This window comes from Schistocerca nitens, chromosome 6 (assembly GCF_023898315.1).
Source record: "Schistocerca nitens isolate TAMUIC-IGC-003100 chromosome 6, iqSchNite1.1, whole genome shotgun sequence".
NCBI classification, from domain to species: Eukaryota; Metazoa; Arthropoda; class Insecta; order Orthoptera; family Acrididae; genus Schistocerca; species Schistocerca nitens.
The window spans coordinates 135,541,039-135,558,817 of record NC_064619.1 but is presented as its reverse complement, the minus strand read 5'-3'; the positions used below and the strand labels follow the sequence as shown (position 1 = coordinate 135,558,817).

The 17,779-nt window shown below is 44.5% G+C and overlaps 1 protein-coding gene and 1 pseudogene across 2 annotated transcripts in view; one reads left to right on the top strand and one right to left on the bottom strand.

Moving 5' to 3' along the window:
- The window catches only part of LOC126262294 (chitin synthase chs-2), a 380,478-nt gene that overhangs the window by 297,911 nt on the left and 64,788 nt on the right, over positions 1–17,779 (bottom strand). The window lies entirely within an intron of this gene.
- On the top strand, positions 12,209–12,325 carry LOC126263917 (5S ribosomal RNA; annotated as a pseudogene).

Sequence of the window (17,779 nt, the reverse complement as noted above, 5' to 3'; positions counted from 1 at the left end):
ACAGTTTTCATGTACACAAATTATTACCAGAGGTGAGAGAAGCGACCCAGCCCTTGAATAACCGCGACGAACTGCACGCAGACCCTTCCTCCCCCCAAGGCCACGTGGGCATTGTTGTTCTCGGGTCGCGGCTGCGGCCGGCGTATCTCGGCGCGCTCTGCTCACGTGGCGGAACGCCTTAAGTAGGGTGGCGGCCGCGTTTCTGGCTCTCCTGGCTGTGAGGCGGCGTGTGCTGAGAGGCACAGCCGTCCCACCAGCCTTCAACGCTCGACCCGTGGCTGAAGGAAGGCGAAAGATGGCCACCAGGCGACGAGCCGTCGCCGTCGAGATTAGCACACGCGGAGATATCCGCACGAACTTGTTCGAGGAACCATTCTGGCATCCTCTTCTCTGATTAACCATTCATTTGTAGCCAACGTGAGTTGGTGGGAGGAGGCGGGACTGTAAAACCTGCTGGAGCGCTGTCGTCTCGAAACCACATTTCTTCACGAAGCATCAGGGACTTTACTTCCAGGAACTCCTCCACTATTCTTGCTGCAAAACCAGGTACTTCAGCCATTGTAGATGGCTGGTAAGCAAATACTACCCAAACAAACCCTCACTGATGATATCTACCCATACGTTAATGCCAAACGTGTTCTGACATCCCTGGAAATGCGTGTCATGATTCATTATTTCATTCTAACCGTGACAGTTTCCAATGTAGGAAGCACCTCCAGAGCTCTCTGTAGCCACTACACAGGCTCGACAGTGCACTTCACGAGGAAATTCCACGCACATGCTCTACAGTTGGAATGCTTCGAGTGCTGAGACTCTGGAATCAAATGGTTCAAATGGCTCTGAGCACTATGGGACTTAACTTCTGAGGTCATCAGTCCCCTAGAACTTAGAACTACTTAAACCTAACTACACTAAGGACATCACACACATCCATGCCCGTGGCAGGATTTGAACCTGCGACTGTAGCGGTCGCACGGTTCCAGACTGTAGCGCCTAGAACCGCTCGGCCACCCCGTCCGGCACTGTGGAATCAGTAAAGTATACCTCGATTGTTCCAGTACAATAGTTCTGTACGTTGCATGAGGCAGAGCATATCAGTTTTGGCGTGCAAAGCGAGTTCCATACTTTGCATCAGCCAGCTGCAATGGAAAAGGCACGCAGGTTTTGATACATAGCGAAATTATCGAAGTAGGTTGAAGATCTCTCTGCTGCCGTCAGCGTCTGTTAGTCACCGGAAATCCAAATATGTCATACTGCTTGTTTTTGTGTTGTCGTCGTACCATCTAGTTTGCACTATGTCATCGAAAACACCCCCTCTGCTTTGATGGCAACAGGTCTCCTCTACCGGCGTGCTATATTCAGGGCATTCAGTTCCGTTACAGCACTCGTTCTGCAAAGAGTGTTATTCAGATACCAGTCCGTCTACTCAGATTTAATTTCCCCTAAATAATTAATTACGAATTTCAGGTTGCATCTTCCTATAAAGCCATGGCTAATCTATTTTCCCATCCACCTCCAACAGACTGAATGCGCTGTTGCTTCCAGCGCTGACGTAATCCACGGCAGTGAAGTGGTGTGGTGTGCTGTCGGTTGCTTGGAGTCAGCGCAGCAAGATTGGTCGACCTGACAGATTGGCTAGAAGGAAGAGGTATCGTATTCAGATGTGATCACACCGTGATTGACTGAAGTTGTTCGATTTGTCAGTGTCTCCCTGTGGACAGATGAACGCGTCTACGAGTAATGTTGTTCCACTCGTAGCCACGTAACACGGTCTAAGAACAGTGGTCATAAAAAGCTAACTGTAGATGTCTACTGTGGCCCGTCGAATCGTGAGTTTGTCTCTTTTCGAATGACGCAATGCGTCACCTCAAGTTTGTGGAGGGTGTAGTTCAATCTGGAGGTTGTTCTGTGTTGCTTTCTGGGCGTTTGTCGCAAACTGTTCAGGTCCACTCATTCAGGCCACCGTGAACATGAACCAGGAAGATGATTGCAATATCCTCGGTGACCAAAACTTCCATCTTCTTCTACATCTTCACGACAAATGTGGTGTGGACACTTCCGGCTTACAAAATGACGACAGCTGTATCCACTGTGCTGAACCCATACGTTCTTGATTTGACGAACACTCAGGCACTTCGTCCCACTACCACTGGTCCATTAAGTCACCTGACCTGAATGTCACAGACAATGCCTGGGGCTATTTGGAACAGTGGGTGCAACGCAGCAACCAACATTCTTGGAATTTGGTAGTTCTGCGGGGTTTAATCTTCTATTAACTGGTTTTAGATGGATGGAGCACACTTGAATAAACTTAAAGTCTCTCTTGCATGCCGGATTGAGACCATTATCAAGGCTACAGACGGTATTAGCGTGATCTGGGGATAACTAATTTTTGTACAGTGTGCATATTTTGCTGAAGAGCGCGTTGTCGACGGGGCGTCGAAGTCACAATCCCTTTTTTCCATTCGGATGAACATTGTCGTCCTCAAGCTTTCCGGGATAGCACCCTTTGACGAAATAGTTCACGGGTGAACTGCTGCGTATCAGTGTCCAACGGGCACGATATTCTGGAAGCGACCACATTCCCATCATCAGGTGCGATGACGGACTGATTGCCTAGGAGTTGGCACCCCTGACCTATTTCGTTACGAATTGCTCCGGAAGAAGTTGACAGATTATTCGCGCGGCTATTAACTTAATTACTCCCGGCTACTCACTTGAACTCTTGGTAATGCGACTGGAACTATAGTCCAAAATGGCTCTGAAGATATATGGTCCGGAACCTAGGAGAGCTGAAGAGTCAGTATGCGACGACAGGATGGAACTTCCAGGGAGGTCCTCTCAGGACCCCACCGCGATCAAGGTGCGCTGGTCAGGTGTCTGCAGAAAGCCGAGCCCGGAACCGGAGCCTTCGAGGGACACGCCATCCGATCCGCCGGCCGCAGCCACGCGCTCCCACGGCCTCCGAAAGGAGGCGCGGTCGCATCCACAAGGCTGGCGGCAGCGGGCCGCTTTCTGCAAACAGCCAGTAATCGCGTCCGCGAATGCGCCTAACGAAAGTGCCCCTGCGTGGACCTGATCAGCTAAAATGGTTACATAATCCTTGGGAGTAATGTGATATTGCAGAGTAACGATGCGGCCTATTTGGCTGCCCGAATCATCACAGAACCCACACCATGTTCCACTGTCGAAACGTAAGCTTGGCCAGAAGTTGGAAACAGTGCGAAACAAGACTCCATCCGACCAAATGACTTCCTTCCGTTGGTGCTTAGTCCAGGCTTTATGACTTCGGTGCCACGTATGTATGGTTTTGGATTACGTGCTTGTGGAGCTCCCTTCGAATCGTTTTAATACTAACAGGGTTCACAAGTGCAACATTCAGTTCTGCAATGACTCTTGCAGCCGTCGTCCTCTTATTTTTTGTCAAAACCTTCTTCAACGGCCGTCCGTCACAATTACTCAGTAGACATTCTCGTCCGCGTTGTGACTTAGTGGATGATTTTTTTCCACCTTCCCTGCATGCGGCTGGTCTTCGGTAAGCTGGCTCATGAAACACCGGACATTTCAGCCACCTTGGTTACGGAAATACCCACTGCACTAGCGCCAACGTTTTGCCCACGTTGGAATTCACTTTAGATTAGATTAGATTAGTTTTTCGTTCCATAGATCCGTGCTGAGGAGATCCTCGTGGATGTGGAACATAGAATTTTTTTAAAAAAATCTGAAATAACAATGCTAATAATATGAATATATACAATACATCATTTGTTTCTATTAAAAAATTCGTCAGTGGAGTAGAAGGAGTTGGCCACTAGTAAGTCTTTCAGGCTCATTTTAAACTGATCTTTATTTGTAACTAAACTTTTTATGTTTGCTGGCAAATTATTGAGGATGAGTGTTCCTGAGTAGTGGACCCCTTTTTGAACTAAAGTAAGTGCTTTTAAGTCCTTGTGCAGATCATTTTTGTTCCTGGTATTGTATGTATGGACTGAGCTGTTTGTTGGAAAAAGGGATATATTATTTAGGACAAATTTCATTAAGGAGTAAATATACTGAGAGGCAGTAGTTAGTATACCCAGTTCTTTGAAGAGGTTTCTACAGGACGTCCGTGAATTTACTCCACTAATAATACGTATTACACGCTTTTGGACTCTGGAAACTTTTGTTTGACTTGAAGAGTTACCCCAAAATATTATATCATATGACATTATGGAATGAAAGTAGGCAAAGTATGCAAGCTTTTTCATTTTTATGTCGCCTATGTCTGCTAACACTCGAATTGCAAATACAGATTTGTTAAGGCGTTTCTGCAGTTCTGTAAGCTGAATTTATTATCAAGTTGTAATCCCAGAAATTTAAGACTGTCAACCTCTTCTATCTGCTCTTCTTCATACTTTATGCATATGCTGGGGGGAAACCTCTTACAGGTTCTGAATTGCATATAGTGAGTCTTTTCGAAGTTTAATATCAGTGAGTTGGCTTTAAACCATTTATTAATATCCATTAAAAATATCATCAGCAGATCTTTCTAGAACTACACTCGACATACATTTTATGGCAATATTTGTGTCATCTGCAAACAAAACGAACTCTGCTTCTGGCAGTGTAACTGATGAGAGATCATTAATGTACACAAGAAAAAGCAATGGCTTTGCTCCGACGTAATGCACTCACAACTTCACAGAACAGTGTCCTGGCCTCGACTGTCACTTGCAATATACACGGTGTTACAAAAAGGTACGGCCAAACTTTCGGGAAACATTCCTCACACACAAATAAAGAAAAGATGTTATTTGGACATGTGTTCGGAAACGCTTAATTTCCATGTTAGAGCTCATTTTAGTTTCGTCAGTATGTACTGTACTTCCTCGATTCACCGCCAGTTGGCCCAATTGAAGGAAGGTAATGTTGACTTCGGTGCTTGTGTTGACATGTGACTCATTGCTTTACAGTACTAGCATCAAGCACATCAGTACGTAGCATCAACAGGTTAGTGTTCATCACGAACGTGGTTTTGCAGTCAGTGCAATGTTTACAAATGCGGAGTTGGCAGATGTCCATTTGATGTATGGATTAGCACGGGGCAATAGCCGTGGCGCGGTACGTTTGTATCGAGACAGATTTCCAGAACGAAGGTGTCCCGACAGGAAGACGTTCGAAGCAATTGATCGGCGTCTTAGGGAGCACGGAACATTCCAGCCTATGACTCGCGACTGGGGAAGACCTAGAACGACGAGGACACCTGCAATGGACGAGGCAATTCTTCGTGCAGTTGACGATAACCCTAATGTCAGCGTCAGAAAAGTTGCTGCTGTACAAGGTAATGTTGATCACGTCACTGTATGGAGAGTGCTACGGGAGAACCAGTTGTTTCCGTACCATGTACATCGTGTGCAGGCACTATCAGCAGCTGATTGGCCTCCACGGGTACACTTCTGCGAATGGTTCATCCAACAATGTGTCAATCCACATTTCAGTACAAATGTTCTCTTTACGGATGAGGCTTCATTCCAACGTGATTAAAATGGTAAATTTTCACAATCAACATGTATGGGCTGACGAGAATCCGCACGCAATTGTGCAATCACGTCATCAACACAGATTTTCTGTGAACGTTTGGGCAGGCATTATTGGTGATATCTCGATTGGGCCCCATGTTCTTCCACCTACGCTCAATGGAGCACGTTATAATGATTTCATACGGGATACTCTACCTGTGCTGCTAGAACATGTGCCTTTACAAGTACGACACAACATGTGGTTCATGCACGATAGAGCTCCTGCACATTTCAGTCGAAGTGTTCGTACGCTTCTCAACAACAGATTCCGTGACCGATGGATTGGTAGAGGCGGACCAATTCCATGGTCTCCAGGCTCTCCTGACCTCAGCCCTCTTGACTTTCATTTATGGGGGCATTTGAAAGCTCTTGTCTACGCAGCCCCGGTACCAAATGTAGAGACGCTTCGTGCCCGTATTGTGGACGGCTGTGATACAATACGCCATTCTACAGGGCTGCATCAACGCATCAGGGATTCCATGCGACGGAGGGTTGATGCACGTATCCTCCATAACGGAGGACATTTTGAACATTTCCTGTAACAAAGTGTTTGAAGTCACGCTGGTAAGTTCTGTTGCTGTGTGTTTCCATTCCATGATTAATGTGATTCGAAGAGAAGTAATAAAATGAGCTCTAACATGGAAAGTAAGCGTTTCCGGACACATGTCCACCTAACATATTTTCTTTCTTTGTGTGTGAGGAATGTTCCCTGAAAGTTTGGCCGTATCTTTTTGTAACACCCTGTATTGAGGACACTGCATACTTGCTCTTTGTCGTCAAAGACAACAGCGCTACCTGCAGGCATTTGTGTTCAAGCATGCTTTTCTCGCGGTGTTATCGAGCCCCTGTATTTCGCGCCATTCCCTCCCTGGTAGCGCGTCAGACGGGCGTCGGGAACGGGCACACGCCGCCGGCCGTGAGACCTTGAGGAACGGTAAAGAGGACGCCGCGGCGGCAGCTGTACCCTGTGGCTGGAGAGAGCCCTCAGCACTCCTTCCTGTGCCATCTCGGCCACGGCCTGCCAGCAACACACGCCGTTTCCTCAGCCGCTCGGCGGCCGAGCTACGTCTTATCGCAGCCCGCCTAACCACGCCAACACACCACACAGTCCAGCCTTTAATCCAATATTACACTCAGATCCACAGGCTCGTAGTGAAATTGCGTGCTTATGGAATATCGTCTCAGTGATGTGACCGGATCTGTGATTTCCTGTAAGAGAGGTCACAGTTCGTTGTAACTGACGGAAAGTCTTCGAATAAAACAGAAGTTATAGAAGCGGAGTTATTAAACACAGTTTTCCGAAATTCCTTCACCAGGGAAGACGAATGGAATATTCCAGAATTGGAAACACGAACAGCTGCTAGCATGAGTTTCTTAGAAGTAGATACCTTAGGGGTTTCGAAGCAATTCAAATCGCTTGATACGGGCAAGTCTTCAGGTCCAGATTGTATACCGATTAGGTTCCTTTCAGATTACGCTGATACAATAGCTCCCTACTTAGCAATCATATACAACCGCTCGCTCACCAATAGATCTGTACCTACGGATTGGAAAATTGCGCAGGTCGCACCACTGTTTAAGAAGGGTAGTAGGAGTAATCCATCCAACTACAGACCTATATCATTGACGTCGGTTTGCAGTAGGGTTTTGGAGCATATACTGTATTCAAACATTATGAATCACCTCGAAGGGAACGATCTATTGATACGTAATCAGCATGGTTTCAGAAAACATCGTTCTTGTGCAACGCAGTGCATTCGCACGAAGTAATGGCCGCTATCGACAGGGGATCTCAAGTTGATTCCGTGTTTCTACATTTCCGGAAAGAGTTTGACACCGTTCCTCACAAGCGACTTCTAATCAAGCTGCAGGCCTATGGGGTATCGTCTCAGTTGTGCGACTGGATTCGTGATTTCCTGTCAGGAAGGTCGCAGTTCGTAGTAATAGACGGTAAATCATCGAGTAAAACTGAAGTGATATCAGGTGTTCCCCAGGGAAGCGTCCTGGGACCTCTGCTGTTCCTGGTCTATATAAATGACCTGGGTGACAATCTGAGCAATTCTCTTAGGTTGTTCGCAGATGATGCTGTAATTTACCGTCTAGTAAGGTCATCCGAAGACCAGTATCAGTTGCAAAGCGATTTAGAAAAGTTTGCTGTGTGGTGTGGCAGGTGGCAGTTGACGCTAAATAACGAAAAGTGTGAGGTGATCCACACGAGTTCCAAAAGAAATCCGTTGGAATTCGATTACTCGATAAATAGTACAATTCTCAAGGCTGTCAATTCAACTAAGTACCTGGGTGATAAAATTACGAACAACTTCAGTTGGAAAGCCCACATAGATAATATTGTGGGGAAGGCGAGCCAAAGGTTGCGTTTCATTGGCAGGACACTTAGAAGATGCAACAAGTCCACTAAAGAGACAGCTTACACTACACTCGTTCGTCCTCTGTTAGAATATTGCTGCGCGGTGTGGGATCCTTACCAGGTGGGATTGACGGAGGACATCGAAAGGGTGAAAAAAAGGGCAGCTCGTTTTGTATTATCACGTAATAGGGGAGAGAGTGTGGCAGATATGATACGCGAGTTGGGATGGAAGTCATTAAAGCAAAGACGTTTTTCGTCGCGGCGAGATCTTTTTACGAAATTTCAGTCACCAACTTTCTCTTCCAAATGCGAAAATATTTTGTTGAGCCCAACCTACATAGGTAGGAATGATCACCAAAATAAAATAAGAGCAATCAGAGCTCGAACAGAAAGGTTTAGGTGTTCGTTTTTCCCGCGCGCTGTTCGGGATTGGAATGGTAGACAGATAGTATGATTGTGGTTCGATGAACCCTCTGCCAAGCACTTAAATGTGAATTGCAGAGTAATCATGTAGATGTAGATGTAGAAGTGATTTCTGGTGTTCCCCAAGGTAGTGTTATAGGCCCTTTGCTGTTCCTTATCTATATAAACGATTTGGGAGATAATCGGAGCAGATGACGCTGTCGTTTACCGACTAAGAAAGTCATCAGAAGATCAAAACAAACTACAAAACGATTTGGAAGAAATATCGGAATGGTGCGTAAAGTGGCAGTTGACTTTAAGTAACGAAAAGTGTGAGGTCATCCACAGGAGTGGTAAAAGGAACGCGTTAAACTTCGGTTACACGATAAATCAGTCTAATCTAAAAGTCATAAATTCAACTAAATACCTAGGTATTACAATTACGAGCAATTTAAATTGGAAGTAACACACAGGAAATGTTGTGGGGAAGGCTAACCAAAGGGTGCGTTTTATTGGCAGGACACTTCGAAAATGTAACAGACCTACTAAGGAGACTGCCTGCACTACGCTTGTCCGTCCACTTTTAGAATACTGTTGCGCGGTGTGGGATCCTTACCAGATGGAACTGACTGAGTACGTCGAAAAAGTTCAGAGAAAGGCAGCACGTTTTGTATTATCGCGAAGTATGGGAGAGAGTGTCACAGAAATGATACAGGATTTGGGATGGACATCATTAAAAGAAGCGTTTTTCGTTGCGACGGAATCTTCTCACGAAATTCCAATCACCAACTTTCTCCTCCGAATGCGAAAATATTTTGTTGACACCGACTTACATAGGGAGGAACGATCACTAAGATAAAACAAGGGAAATCAGAGTCCGTACGGAAAGATACAGGTGTTCATTCTTCCCGCGCGCTATACGAGATTGGAGTAATGGAGCATTGTGAAGGTGGTTCGATGAACCCTCTCCCCAGGCACTTATATGTGATTTGCAGAGTATCCATGTAGATGTAGATGAGGTGGAACACAATTAATATCGAAAAATCTCACGGCTAAAAGTGTACGACAACAAAAGGAAAAACGTACCAGTAAACATGGTTCCGTAAACGATCCGTTTGTGACATAATGGTGAACGTGCAGCTACGACTTCAGTACGAAATATTGTTCTGGTTTGTGCAATAGTTCTTGATATGTAAACTTTTCGATTAAGTGTCCATCTAATTGGAGTCGAATTTCACCCACGGCCCATTGTGATGAGCCACCGGCACATTCTGCTGCTGATACAGAGAGACCTCTAGGCGGTCAATAATATTGACAATATTTGCCGGATGCGAAACAGTATTGACCGTCCGGTAGCGAGAGTAAGAGGTTGCGCAGTAATACTGAGAGTATCAAAAACTTTTGAAATTCATTATGCTTCCTGCAACTATTGTGCCGTCTGTGTGCAGTATTACCAATATCCTTGACAGTCTCGTGCTACACAGATCAAGGAGATTAGATTGTTTGTTGTGTGGAAAAAGAGTTGAACGCATGACGAAAGAGAATTATTATTAAAGTGCATCAAAATGTATAAATCACTGTCGGAATTGTGAAATGTTAGCGCAGATGGGTACAAAAACACGAGTACATTACTGGCCATTAAAATTGCTACACCACGAAGATGACGTGCTACAGACGCGAAATTTAACCGACAGGAAGAAGATGCCGTGACATGCATATAATTAGCTTTTCAGAGCATTCACACAAGGTTGGCGCCGGTGGCGACACCTACAACGTACTGACATGAAAGTTTCCGACCGATTTCTCATACACAAACAGCAGTTGACCGGCGTTGCCTGATGAAAAGTTGTTGTGATGCCTCGTGTAAGGAGGAGAAATGCGTACCATCACGTTTCCGACTTTGATAAACTTCGGATTGTAGCCTATCGCGATTGCGGTTTATCGTATCGCGACATTGCTGCTCGCGTTGGTGGAGATCCAATGACTCTTAGCAGAATATGGAATCGGTGGATTCAGGAGGGTAATACGGAACGCCGTGCTGGACCCCAACGGCCTCGTATCACTAGCAGTCGAGATGACAGGCATCTTATCCGCATGGCTGTAACGGATCGCGCAGCCACGTCTCGATCCCTGAGTCAACAGATGGGGACGTTTGCAAGACAACAACCATTTACACGAACAGTTCGACGACGTTTGCAGCAGCATGGATCAGCTCGGAGACCATGACTGCGGTTACCCTTGACGCTGCATCACAGACAGGAGCGCTTGCGATGGTGTACTCAACGACGAACCTGGGTGCACGAATGGCAAAACGTCATTTTTTCGGATGAATCCAGGTTCTGTTTACAGCATCATGATGGCCGCATCCGTGTTTGGCGACGTCGCGCTGAAAGCATACTGGAAGCGTGTATTCGTCATCGCCATACCCGGCGTGATGGTATGGGGTGCCATTGGCTACACGTCTCGGTCACCTCTTGTTCGCATTGACGGCACTTTGAACAGTGGACGTTACATTTCAGATGTGTTACGACCCTTCAGTCGATCCCTGCGAAACCCTACATTTCAGCAGGATAACGCACGACCGCTTGTTGCATGTCCTGTACGGGCCTTTCTGGATACAGAAAATGTTCGACTGCTGCCGTGGCCAGCACATTCTCCAGATCTCTCAGCAATTGAAAACGTGTGGTCAATGGTGGCCGAGCAACTGGCTCGTCACAATACACCAGTCACTGCTCTTGATGAACAGTGGTATTGTGTTGAAGCTGCATGGGCAGTTGTACCTGTGCACGCCATCCAAGCTCTGTTTGACTCAATGCCCAGTCGTATCAAGGCCGTTATTACGGCCAGAGGTGGTTGTTCTGGGTACTGATTTCTCAGGATCTATGCACCCAAATTGCGTGAAAATATAATCACATGTTAGTTCTAGTATAATACATTTGTCCAATGAATACCCGCTTATCATCTGCATTTCTTCTTGGTGTAGCAATTTTAATGGCCAGTAGTATATAGTGTGTGTGTGTGTGTAGTCGAACTATGTATTCTCATTGTATTATGATGACAAACCCTATATCACTGTGATATGACCCCTTATGATCCCTGTATGGCTAAATAAATCAAATTAAATCAATCCACTCATTTCTATGGCTACATGTGAGGTCTATCAACTTTCCGTCACAGTTACGCGATCCACTACAGCCTTTTTCATTGTCCGTTGTTTGTTGTCCAGTCTCTCCTACTAATTCCTAACACGCAACTATCTCTCGGTCAGAACCTCTCAGTTTTGAACGGTTTCCGCATTCGTTTAATGAAATCATCATTCAATGTATCTCACACGCTGTAAGGAATGGTATTTTTCTTTCATTTATGGAGGCCATAATGACATCACAATTCATACAACAGAATTGTGAGCAATACGTTATTAGCTGGAAGACAGCCTCTTCTGGCCTTAGTATTGCTGGTAGAATCAATTCACAAAGAAAAAGAATTGGACTCCAATTTATCAACCACAACTTCTTCTAAAGAACAATTTTCGGAAACAAGCAGATACATGTTTTTGTGAATTTCCACGAACGAGACAGAGCGACCGAGAAGGAACAGCGGAGTGTGGGTGAAAAGAGAGGAGCAGCCAGCACAGCAAACAATCCACAAGTATGTCTGCTCAAAAGGTGTGACGTCTCTTTTGTGAATACCAGCTGTTCTGTGACGCATCCTTGCGTCACGGCCAACGTCATGTTCTTGATGGTGAATCGTCTCTGTGTAAGGTGTTAATTATTTACGACTTGGAAAAAAGTTTTAATCCGATCCTACATATATTGCACTGTCGAATGTAAATGCAAGGATCTGCTGCAGAACGAATAAATCTATATTTTATCATGATGAGTGTGGCAACGGCCTTGCCGCAGTGGATACACCGGTTCCCGTGAGATCACCGAAGTTAAGCGCTGTCGGGCGTGGTCGGCACTTGGATGGGTGACCATCCAGCCGCCATGTGCTGTTGCCATTTTTCGGGGTGCACTCAGTCTCGTGATGCCAATTGAGGAGCTACTCGACCGAATAGTGGCGGCTCCGGTCAAAGAAAACCATCATAATGACCGGGAGAGCGGTGTGCTGATCACACGCCCCTCCTATCCGCATCCTCAACTGAGGATGACACGGCGGTCGGATGGTCCCGATGGGCCACTTGTGGCCTGAAGACGGAGTGCTGTGCTGTATCATGATGAGTCGAATTTACTATTTTAGCAACGAGGTGATTGTTTAAGTCTATATAGCTAATTCTTGAGACGACAGACACGACCTAACTCATTATCGAAACCTTCTGGTTGAATGACATGTATTTCTGTGTCCAAGTCGCCCTACAAAAATGCAGTTCTAGCTTCGAATTGACGAATTTCAAGTTTTCTTCAGCTGCAATCACTATTAAGGCACGAATAGTGTCATGACGAGCGACTAGACTAAAAGTCTCATCATAATCAGGTCCTGTCGGTTGAAACATACCGCGAGCAGCCACGTGAACATTGTATCGATCAGTCGATCCATCAGGTTTATATTTATATTATCGGTTATCGATAACATGTTTTCCTTTAGACAGTTCTTCCAACTCCCAGGTATCATTTTCTTCGAGGGCTCTCATTTCCGCTTTGGTTGAATTAAACTTTTTATTGGAATCACGACTTTCCATAGTGTCGATGAAGTTTCTTGGTACAAGCAATTTAGGGACTGCTTTTGGAGGAAAACTAGTGCATTTGTTTCTTGAGACCGATGAGCCTCGTAATCTGATTTGTAATCACTGTACTTCACGGATGGATGTATTTTACGAACTGGACCACGAGTTTGTAATTCATCCAAACGCTCTTGGTTACTAGTCACAATTTGATCAATAGTAGATTTAACTTTCTCATTTGAGCTAGAGTTATTGTTAATTGCACTTTTCTTTTCTAATTCTTCAGGCACGAAGTGAAATTCCTGCTCGATCGAATTTCCAGGTGTACATAGCGTCTCTGGTAGAAAAACAACATTGCTTGATTTAATTGTACGATGTTTTGATGGGGTTTGCACTTTCTAACAATCTTCGTCATTCACATAATCACTAACATCGCCAGATATAGCTTTATCACCGAACTTGGAAAGAATTATCCTTGGCAAATAAACATAGAATTTGGGTCCAAAAACGCATAAATAGCTAAAAGTGTTGAACACATAATTAATCCACAAACGGAAGGATGTTTTACCATTAAACTTGACTTTCCAGTACGGCGGAGTGGAAAAACGCATGTCACTAATGTGAACCCAAAATGGTTTAGGTAAGTGGATAGATGATAAAATGGAGCGACGTTATTCTGTGTGTCGATTTGCTTCTTCAGCAACACCATTTTCCTCCGGCGTATCCGAACACGTAAAACGAAACTCAGTACCATGGTCACGCAGCATTGCACCTACCATGTTACAATTAAACTCTCCTCCACTGCCAAAGCAAACCACCTTTGTGTTAGACCAACAGCGTCACACTCCTTTAAAAATGTTGTCAAATTGTCGGCAAGTTCAGATTTACTTCTCATAAAGTATATCATCTTTGAGAATCACGTGGTAACGAAAACTTTTGTACAGAAACCGTTTATAGAGTCAACAGACATTGGTCTATTAACAGCAGTATTAATCAACTCTCCGAAAGCTTGTAGGTGATGTCTACGAAGACTGAATGGTCTGCGGTGGAATCTGCCAGGAACACATACATCACGAAACGAGTTGGTGTCAGAACACTAACTGATACACCGAAGCAAGAGAACACATCTCGTACATGACGTTTATCTCGATTACTCTCATGTTAACCTTATATTTGTTGTTGTGAAGTTAATCCGTATTTGTAAATCTGGATTAAAAAAAAAACACGCATGTTCATAATGTACATTGTACCAAGAAGTTTTCCTGTTGCGCTTGTTTCACTTTGTCGATGAGTGATAACGACTTCGTTATCATGAGCCTCTTGACCAACAGAGAGAAGTTGGTGTGTGGTATGACTACATACCAAGCGTTACGTACTGTGTTTGGTTTGCTACTCATTTTTAAACTGGAACTAGGACTATTATTGCTCTACGACTGTTTTTGTTCTGAGGCCAAGCGTTTCCAGCAGTTTGCAGTAACAGGTCCAACTTTCTCGCTATATAGATGTGAGCAAGTTTCTTTCTTCTTTGCCCTATTCCACTCTGTTCTGAATTTCTTCTGTCCTTACTGTTGCTAATCCGATTTTGATTTTGCAGAGAATGTGCTGCTTTGCATGTATAGCTAGCGAATTCTTAATCGAACGCAAATTCTCAGTAACAAGCTTTGTATTGTGTTCATATACAGTAGCACGATACCAGATCTACTTACAAAACTTATATTCAGGACCTAATGTTTTAAAAATACGATGATAGAGCAGCGAAAGAGACAAGGTGGCATTTGTATTACTTTTTCTCAGTTCACTGCATGTCATCGAAAATGTTAACAAGTAGTGACGAGAGTTTTGTTTCATACGTGACATACTCTTTTGTCGTTTCAGAGAAACAGTCGAACAGCATATACAATCGTTGCAATGAGGATTGTTCAAACACTGATGAAAGGGTCTCCTACATTTCTTTTCATCCGTCTTTTTTGTGCATGAATACCACGTCCCTCCTCAAGTGCCGTTCCAGTGTACGTTGTGCATTTCCGTTGTTCGGTTGCTAGCACAGAAATGCGTCGAATGGTTCTTCTCGTACCGCTAATGACTGATATTGACGCGTATCACCTATAATGGAACAAGGACAATATTATTTTAAATAAAGTCAAATCTTCTATTTCCTTGATCCCCAATGACCTTCACTTGGCAACTTGCAAATTTTTTTGCGACTACTGCCATCATTGTGCTGAAGCGTCACATTGGCCGTACTCCACAAATCCTGCGATCTCAGTAAACGAAAGAAAGTTCAGCGACGAGAGCTACAATTGTCTCAACCTGTAGCGTCCAAAACTGGATCCATGACATTTTGTCGTATACTAAGAGTATATTTTGTTGCAAGAAAAGAAGACGACACTTTTAAGAACGGTGAACTTCGTGTAACAAGACGGACGCACACATCGTCAACAACAAAGTACTCACTGAACCGAACCATAAACAAAACAAAGAACGCAAACTTCTGGAACAGAGAGGTTTCACACAGCACAAAACTAGGTGCCACAGTAGGAGGGAACGGCAAACACATGAATATACGGTTTGTTTAATTCGATACTGTTTACTGTGTGGAGAAAACTATTACGTGAAAACCTATACACCAGAGATACTGACAGGCTCGTCTGAGTTTGCTACACCGACCACATATCAGAGCTTAGAAGTGTTTGTTTACCAAAAATCTCGATATATCCTCTGATTTAATGCTCAAACAGAAACTGGCAAGAGCAGCTACTAACTTAAATAAGTTTATTAAAGTGAAATAGTACAACATTATAAAAGCATATTTAAACTCATATGTATAAGTAATAACATCTCTGACTTTTAGAAACTGCGTAAAAATTTATCACATACTGCAGTGTAAATTCTGAGGTTTTTACAAGACCCATAATTAAATGAAAATTTTTGGGTTACCTGAGTCAATAATAACGAAAGTTTTTAAAATCTATCAGCAAAAGAATGTGGTTATTACACGAATAAAGCGCGTCGTAGCATCGCTGAATTCGCGAAAACCACAAACATCGCTGGATTGTGGGGATTAAAGTATTACATGACCACAGCGTGTGTAGCATCAGTGTGAACGTTAAACGCAAACTCTGTCCACAGACCCTAACGGGTCCATCGCTTTCCCTCCGACCGCCGTGTCACCCTCTGCCTATGACGTCATTAGATGCGGCATAGAGGGGCGTGAGGGTAGCGCAACGCTCTCTCGGCCGTTGTCAGTTTTCGTGGTCTGGTGGCGCCACTACTCGGTCAGGTAGGTCCTCAATTGGCCTCACGAGGCTCAGTCCTCCCACCAAGGGAAAATCCCTAGCGCTATCGGGATCCGAACCCGGGTCCTCAACATGGTAGCAGCCGCTCTGACCACTCAGCTACAGAGGCGGACAATGTCACTGTGCGTGTCGTGAATCGATTAGGCTGAATGTCTGGATCCTTCCCCTGGGAAGAACAGGGCCGATTTACTTCACCAACCCGAGCGTGTGCTTCGCCTTTAATGTCCTCCTCGTTGACGGGGCGATAAAGCTTGACCGTCCCTTTTTGAGCGGTTTGCGAAGTCTGAGCAGCACGGACAACTTGAAAAAGTCTTCCATGTGACTAGCGTTAGTCTCCTGCGTCATATGATTCTACGGTCCTTTTGTACGAACTCGTGACAACCGTCTGGAACGTTATTATACCTATATGATCGCTGTTGAGGCAGCTGGCGTAGCTAAAGAGGAAAAACAGAGTAGAGTCATATCTCAGATTAGAAGTATACTGGTGCACGGTCTCCCATTTACAGCGGAGAAACAGGGAAAGCCTCTTGAAAGGTGTGGAAGCGGGACGTCTTTTTATGATGGCGAATCTTGTTTATTGTCTCAATCAGACTGTAGAGGAAAGTGGCTACAGCAGAGTTTGGGAAGAGACAATGCGCTCTGCTTGCACGGTAGGCGGGCAAACGCGGAACACAGCTTCTTTCCTCCTTTCTCCGCGTGGGCTGAGAGCGTGCGTACAACAATACAACACCACTCCGTTTTTATCTTCTCTCAATTGAACACCTTTGTATTTCGGCAGCAGCCCAATTAGGGAGACGTGGATCTCTCAGAACATATTGTCCACTTTATATAATATTGTCATTTGCTCTACTGGGCTTTATGTCAGCAGATTATATGTTTCGATTACAGCGTAATGGAACAGAAAGAAAAAGAACGCGAGAAATCTTTCTGCCTTTCCCTTCATATTGCTTCGAACTTGTTCAGATGTTCCGTCGTTTCCTTCCGCTGAGGAGGTGCCAGTGGTGATTTCTTCAATGACTTGTAGCGTACCAGTAACTAGCGTAAACACTGATTTCTTCTTTCAGATGAATATTGGTGCTTGAATTTCTATCACATCTCTTATCTGGACACTCCTCGCAAGGAAAGTAGCAATTCATGTTTAATAAAATCTACGCTACTGCGCTTTCTGTACTTTTTCTCTGCTTCCGACGAAATTCCTAATAGCATTCGTGTTGAGAATTTTGATGTTTTTATGACTGCAGATGCTCATCATCAAACATTGCTGGAAGGAAGCCGTTCGAGGCAGACGAAGTGGTCTTAAACGAGGCGGCAATCAGGAAATAATTTCTGATCTTCTAACAGAATGAATATAGTTTTATATGCTACCGTAAATACTTGAATAACTCGGTGAATTATTTCGAAACTAAGAGAAAAGCTTCGAAATAAGAGACAATTTTTGGTTTTGGCTTTTTATTATCTCCTGAACCGCACTTTTTCCTTGCTTTATCTACATTTATGG